A 7,958-nucleotide genomic window follows, 5' to 3' on the forward strand; every position below is an offset into this window, starting at 1 on the left:
CGGGGGCGGGGGCGGGCCCGGGGCGGCGACGGAGACGACGGCGGCGGCGACGAGGGGCGGGGACGGCCAGGGTCGGCGACGAGGGGCGGGGGCGGCGACGTCGACGGGGACGGTGTCGATCGGGGCAGGGCGGCGCGATGGAGAGGGAGAGGAAACAGAGGGAAGAAACATAGGGAAATTGAAATTTTTTAAGTATTGTATATATAGGATGGACCTTTAGTACCGGTTGGAGCCACCAACCGGTACTAAAGGTCTGTTTTGGCCAGGCCAAGCGGCGGGAAGCGACCCCCTTTAGTACCGGGTGGTAGCACAAACCGGTACTAAAGGCCCCCCCTTTAGTACCGGTTTGTGCCATGACCCGGTACTAAAGGGGATGCGCTGGCGCAGGTGCCGTGCGGCAAGTTTAGTCCCACCTCGCTAGCTCAGGGGCGACCGCACTGTTTATAAATCCCCGTGCGGTCGCTCTCTCGAGCTCCTCTCCAAAGCAGGCTTACTGGGCCTACGTGTTCTTTGCAGCCGTGTGGGCCCACTTGGCCTTTGTGGGCCTGCATCCTGGCCCAACGACAGGTTGGGTTTCTGGTCGTATGCAGGCCGCTCTGGCCTAGTAGGCGGGCTTTTTTTATTTTATTTTTTGCTTTATTTTTTTGTGTTATTTTTTTTGTGTATTTAGAGTTTCTTTGTGAACATTTTTGTTTTAGGTACAAAAAATTACAAACTTTCTGTTAGGGCTTTTTATTATTATTTTTTTGCTTTATTTATTTTTGTGTTTTTTTATGTATTTAGAGTTTCTTTGTGAACATTTTTGTTTTAGGTACAAAAAATTACAAACTTTCTGTTAGTGCCCGTAGTTTTCATATTTGAATAGTTTAAATTTGAATTATTTGAAATTAGTGTGAATCACTAGTTTGTGAATAACTTAACTTTAAAAATCAGTAAAGGCATGAAAGAATTTGTTTGCACATAAAATTTCTTCGCGTTTCAAATGCCAAAACACATAACTACCCTAACTATTACAGAGATTCCCCTCTCGGTGCGAAACACAGAAGAAAGTGATGATAACTAGTGAAGCCGATCACATCCCAGATCTTTGGGTGTGAAACTTTTTCTTCGCGTGTGTCCCTTTGCGCCGTAACCATAGAAAATCTTCATCATTTAACGGGATGCTCGGGTCAATATTCACTGTCAATGGAGCAATTTCATCAAACTTTTCATAATCTTCTGACTTGTCTGTCTTGTCATCCACTCCCACGATGTTTCTCTTCCCAGAAAGAACTATGTGCCGCTTTGGCTCATCGTACGATGCATTCGCTTCCTTATCTTTTCTTTTTCTTGGCTTGGTAGACATGTCCTTCACATAGAAAACATGTGCCACATCATTGGCTAGGACGAATGGTTCGTCTGCATACGCAAGATTGTTGAGATCCACTGTTGTCATTCCGTACTGCGGGTCTTCCGTTACCCCGCCTCGTGTCATATTGGCCCATTTGCACCGAAACAAAGGGACCTTTAAACCACGTCGATAGTCAAGTTCCCATATGTCCTGTATATAACCATAATATGTTTCCTTTCCCGTCTTGGTTTCTGCATCAAAGCGGACACCACTGTTTTGGTTGGTGCTCTTCTTATCTTGGGCAATCGTGTAAAATGTATTACCATTTATCTCGTACCCTTTGAAAGTCATTATATTCGAAGATGGTAACTGGGACAGCAAGTATAGGTCATCTTCAATAGAGGTGTCATGCATGGTACATGTCTGCAACCAGCTGGCGAAACTCCTGGTTTGTTCACATGTAATCCAGTCATCAGACCGCTCCGGGTGTTTGGAGCGTAGCAAATTCTTGTGTTCATCCATATACGGAGCCACCAAGGCGGAATTCTGTAGAACTGTGTAGTGTGCTTCAGCGAGAGAATGTCCGTCCATACATATTATTTGTTCCCCTCCTAGCGTGCCTTTTCCATCCAGTCTGCCCTTATGCCGCGATTCAGGAACACCAATCGGCTTAAGGTCAGGAATAAAGTCAATACAAAACTCAATGACCTCCTCATTTTGATGGCCCTTGGAGATGCTTCCTTCTGGCCTAACACGGTTATGAACATATTTCTTTAAGACTCCCATGAACCTCTCAAAGGGGAACATATTGTGTAGAAATACAGGACCCAAAACGTTAATCTCTTCGCATAGGTGAACTAGGACGTGCGTCATGATGTTGAAGAAGGATGGTGGGAACACCAACTCGAAACTGACAAGACATTGCACCAAATCATTCTGTAACCTTGGTATGATTTCTGGATCGATTACCTTCTGAGAGATTGCATTGAGAAATGCACATAGCTTCATAATGGCTAATCGAACGTTTTCCGATAGAAGCCCCCTCAATGCAACTGGAAGCAGTTGCGTCATAATCACGTGGCAGTCATGAGACTTTAGGTTCTGGAACTTTTTCTCTGCCATGTTTATTATTCCCTTTATATTCGACGAGAAGCCAGACGGTACCTTAATACTGAGCAGGCATTCAAAGAAGATTTCCTTCTCTTCTTTGGTAAGAGCGTAGCTTGCATGACCCTGATGTATGCCGTCTTCTCCGTGCATACGTTGCTGATCCTCCCGTGCCTTAGGTGTATCTTTTGTCTTCCCATACACGCCCAAGAAGCCAAGCAGGGTCACGCAAAGATTCTTCGTCACGTGCATCACGTCGATTGCGGAGCGGACCTCTAGGTCTTTCCAATATGGCAGGTCCCAAAATATAGATTTCTTCTTCCACATGGGTGCGCGTCCGTCAGCATCCTTTGGAACAGGTTGTCCGCCAGGACCCTTTCCAAATATCACCTTCAAATCCTTGACCATATCATGTACATCAGCAGCAGTACGGTGGCGAGGCTTCGTCCGGTGATCCGCCTCACCTTTTAAATGCTTGCCTTTCTTTCTTACGGGATGCCTGCTCGGAAGAAATCGACGATGTCCCAGGTACACATTCTTCTTACAACTATTCAAATATATACTGTCGGTATCATCCAAACAGTGCGTGCATCCGCGGTATCCCTTGTTTGTCTGTCCTGAAAGGTTACTGAGAGCAGGCCAATCATTGATGGTCACGAACAGCAACGCCTTTAGGTCAAATTCTTCCCCCATGTGCTCATCCCACGCACGTACACCTGTTCCATTCCACAGTTGTAAGAGTTCTTCAACTAATGGCCTTAGGTACACATCAATGTCATTGCTGGGTTGCTTAGGGCCTTGGATGAGCACTGGCATCATAATGAACTTCCGCTTCATGCACAACCAAGGAGGAAGGTTATACAAACATAGAGTCACAGGCCAGGTGCTATGGTTGCTGCTCTGCTCCCCAAAAGGATTAATGCCATCTGCGCTTAGACCAAACCATACGCTCCTTGCGTCATCTGCAAACTCCTTCCCGTACTTTCTTTCGATTTTTCTCCACTGCGACCCGTCAGCTAGTACTCTCAACTTTCCGTCTTTCTCACGGTCTTCTCTGTGCCATCGCATCGCCTTGGCATGCTCTTTGTATTGGAACAAACATTTCAACCATGGTATTATAGGAGAATACCACATCACCTTGGCAGGAATCTTCTTCCTGGGGCGCTCGCCCTCGACATCACCATGCTCATCGCGGCTGATCTTATAGCGCAATGCACCACATACCGGGCAAGCGTTCAAATCCTCGTACTCACCGCGGTAGAGGATGCAATCATTAGGGCATGCATGTATCTTCTGCACCTCTAACCCTAGAGGGCAGACAGCCTTCTTTGCTTCGTACGTACTCTCGGGCAATTCGTTGTCCTTTGGAAGCATATCCTTTATCATTACCAGTAACTTTCCAAATCCCTTGTCAGATACACCATTCTCTGCCTTCCATTGCAGCAATTCCAGTGTGGTGCCCAGCTTTTTATTGTCACCTATGCAATTCGGGTACAACAATTTTTTGTGATCCTCTAACATGCGCTGCAACTTCTTCTTCTCCAAATCACTTGCGCAGTTTCTCTTTGCATCGGCAATGGCCCGACCTAGATCATCAACGGGCTCATCTGATGCCTCTTCTTCAGCTTCTTCCCGCATTACCGGCTCAGCTTCTTCCCCCATTGTTGTATCATCGTATTCAGGGAATCCATGGCCAGGATAGCTGTCGTCGTCCTCTTCTTCTTCATTGTCTTCCATCATAACCCCTCTTTCTCCGTGCTTGGTCCAAACATTATAGTGGGGCATGAAATCGGACTCAAACAGGTGGACGTGAATGGTTCTTGACGTAGAGTAATTGCGACCATTCTTAAAGCCAGCACATGGACAAGGCATAAAACCATCCGCCCGCTTGTTTGCCTCAGCCGCAAGCAGAAAAGTATGCACGCCCTCAACGAACTGGGGAGAGCATCGGTCATCGTACATCCATTGCCAGCTCATCTTCATTACACAACACCGAACAGACCAAATTAATACAAGTTCATACATAAAGTTCATACAACACTTAAATGCAACAAACAAATAACTCTCTAGCTAAAGCATTTAAATGCAACAATAAATGCGATCAAGATTGCAACTAAGGTAACAATTGATCCAACAGCATAATGATACCAAGCCTCACTATCGATGGCACATTTTCTAATCTTTCTAATCTTCAAGCGCATTTTCTCCATCTTGATCTTGTGATCATCGACGACATCGGCAACATGCAACTCCCATTCCATCTTCTCCCCCTCAATTCTTTTCAATTTTTCTTTCAAGTACTTGTTTTCTCTTTCAACTAAATTTAACCTCTTGACAATAGGGTCGGTTGGAATTTCCGGTTCACATACCTCCTAGATAAAAATATCTATGTCAACTTGATGGGCATAATTTGTCATAAACACGAAATGCAACAAATAGTTTTAAAAGAGAATATACCACATCCGAATCATAACAAGGACGAGGGCCGACGGGGACGGATATCAAAACCATGGCACTATGTATAACAAACAACGTACGGGTAATATAATTATTATACGAGTAACTATATATCCAAATCACACAAACATCAATTTTTTATATAAAATTTCATGAACAAGAGGCTCACCACAAGGTGGTGCCGGCGACGGGACGGTGCGGGTGATCGACGGTGGTTACGACGGAGATTTAGAAGGCACTAAGTAAACCACACCTACATATGCAAACTAAGTGTTATTTTAACCTCAAATTGCATATAAATCAAATACTAGCACATATATATATTTCCTCCCAAATTACTAAACTCACAAATTAATAACTATATAAAGCATTGCAAGAGCTAATCTAGCAATGAGAGATGAAAGGACAAAGTTGCTAACCTTTGTGATCATTTGAATGGATGGGGGCCTTCAAATCTTGACAAATTTTGGGCAAAATGTGTGATGAGCTCGAGAGGAAGAGGGGAAGAACAGAGAGGAGAGGGGAAAGGGGAAGAACAAAGCAAGATCGGGTGGACAAAGGGTTTATGTAGGACGACCTTTAGTACCGGTTCGTGCCAAGAACTGGTACTAAAGGTGCTGGAGGGGGCCCAGACTGACAACATCCTGCCACCACTCTCATTAGTACCGGTTCGTGGCACGAACCGGTGCTAAAGGTTAGCCACGAACCGGTACTAATGAGAGCGGCCCGGCTAGCCGTTGGAACCGGCACTAATGTATACATTTGTGCCGGCTCAAATACAAACCGGCACTAATGTGCTTCACGTTTGACCCTTTTTCTACTAGTGAGAGATCGAAGTCGCGCTAAGTCCTGTATATATAGCAGAGGCTTTGGTCCCGGTTCGTGGCACAAACCGGGACTAATGCCCCCTTTAGTCCCGGTTGGTGCCACCAACCGGGACCAAAGGCCTCTTTTCAGCATCCCAAAGGGCGGGAAACAAAGACCTTTGGTCCCGGTTGGTGCCACCAACCGGTACTAAAGAGTGGCATTGGTCCCGGTTAGGTCCACCAACCGGGACCAGAGGGTGGCATTAGTCCCGGTTGGAGCCACCAACCGGTATCAATGGACCCGTCTAACTACTTTTTTATTTTCTGCAGCTGTTTTTTGTTGATTCTTCCTGCAGCTGTTTTTTTGTTGATTCTTCCTGCAGCTGTTTTTTTAATCCCACCTCGCCAAGCGAGAGGCACTCGCAGCTGTTTATAAGCCCTGAGTGCAGAGACGATGACGAAGAGGCTCAATGCTCCTGCACGTTGGTTAGCTTCAAGCCTTGAGGAATACGGTAGACTGCACAGAGCTATGTGCAGTGCAGTTGACACTATTCCGAAAGGCTTGAAGCAAATTAACAAGCATTGCGCCTCTTTTTTATTTTTAATGACTTATTACAACTGAGAAATAAAAAGAAAAAAATAAATATAGCTAAAAAGAAAAAAACTATATAGAGAACTACTCAGAAATGAATTGAAGCAAAAAATAGTTGTGATTAACTGTACTAAAAAAGGAGCATAGATGCTTATTTTTAATGACTTATTACAACTCAGAAATAAAAAGAAAAGAAAATAGTTGTAATTAACTTTACTAAAAAAAGGAGCATATATGCTTATTTTTAATGACTTATTACAATTCAAAAATAAATAGAAGAAAAAATAGTTATGATTAACTTTACTAAAAAATGAGCATAGATGCTTATTTTTAATGACTTATTACAACTCAGAAATAAAAAGAATAAAAAATAGTTGTGATTAACTTTACTAAAATATGAGCATAGATGCTTATTTTTAATGACTTATTACAATTCAAAAATAAATAGAAGAAAAAATAGTTATGCTTAACTTTACTAAAAAATGAGCATAGATGCTTATTTTTAATGACCTATTACAACTCAGAAATAAAAAGAAAAAAATAAATATAGCAAAAAAGAAAAATACTATATAAAAAGCTACTCAGAAATGAGCATAGATGCGCTTATAGAGGAAATTCAAATTAAATTCATAACAAATTTCAAGAGAAATTCGTATGAATTTAGCCAAAATTCCCTATATAAGGGCATCTATTTTCATTTTCAGAGGAGCTCAATAAGGCAGAGAGGGAGGGGCTTATAAACCGGTTTGATTCCCCTCCGGTTGGCGAGGTGGGACTAAACTTTGGCCGCAACGAGGACCAACCCTTTAGTCCCGGTTGGTGGAATGGTCACTAGTAGAAAAGGGGGCAATGGCCCAGGCCAGTTCAGCCCATTAGTCCCGGTTCAATCCAGAACCGGGACCAATGGAGCTATTTGCCCCGATTCGTGAGCCCAGGGGGCCGGCCGGGCCACGTGGGCCATTGGTCCCGGTTCGTCCGGACCTTTTGGTCCCGGTTGGTGGGACGAACCGGGACCAATGGTCCTGGCTCCTGGCCCACCACTATTGGTCCCGGTTGGTGGCATGAACCGGGACCAAAGGGTTACCTTTAGTCCCGGTTCATGCCACCAACCGGGACTAAAGGGTTGGCCCTCGTTGCACCCAGCTTTTAGTCCCACCTCGCCAATCGAAGGGCGCCCACACCTGTTTATAAGCCCGTCCCTCTCTGTGTTGTTGATCTCCTCTCAAAGAGAAAATAGATGCACCTATAGAGGAAATTGGACCTAAATTTATAAATAGAAATTGATTATGAATTTATGTTTAATTTTCTCTATAAGTGCATCTATGTTCACTAACAGAGAAGTTTTTATTTTTTGTGACCTAAAAGAAAAAAGAAATCACCAAAAAACTGTAAGTATTTATTTCTAAGTAGAACTGAAAAAATAATGGCACTAGTAAAGTTAATCACAAATTTCAAATTCACACAAATTTCAAAGAATTCAATTTAACTATTCACACAAATTTCAAAGAATTAAAAAATAAAGCAAAAAACCAAAAGAAAATAATTAATGCAGAAACAAAACAAAAAAACTGGAAAAAACTAAAAATAGCAACAATAAGTATTTTATTGTAAGTAGAAACAAAATAAAAATGAATAAAGCAACAAAGAAAACAAAAAAAGTGTTTTC

Source organism: Triticum dicoccoides, chromosome 6B (assembly GCF_002162155.2).
Source record: "Triticum dicoccoides isolate Atlit2015 ecotype Zavitan chromosome 6B, WEW_v2.0, whole genome shotgun sequence".
Taxonomy (NCBI): domain Eukaryota; kingdom Viridiplantae; phylum Streptophyta; class Magnoliopsida; order Poales; family Poaceae; genus Triticum; species Triticum dicoccoides.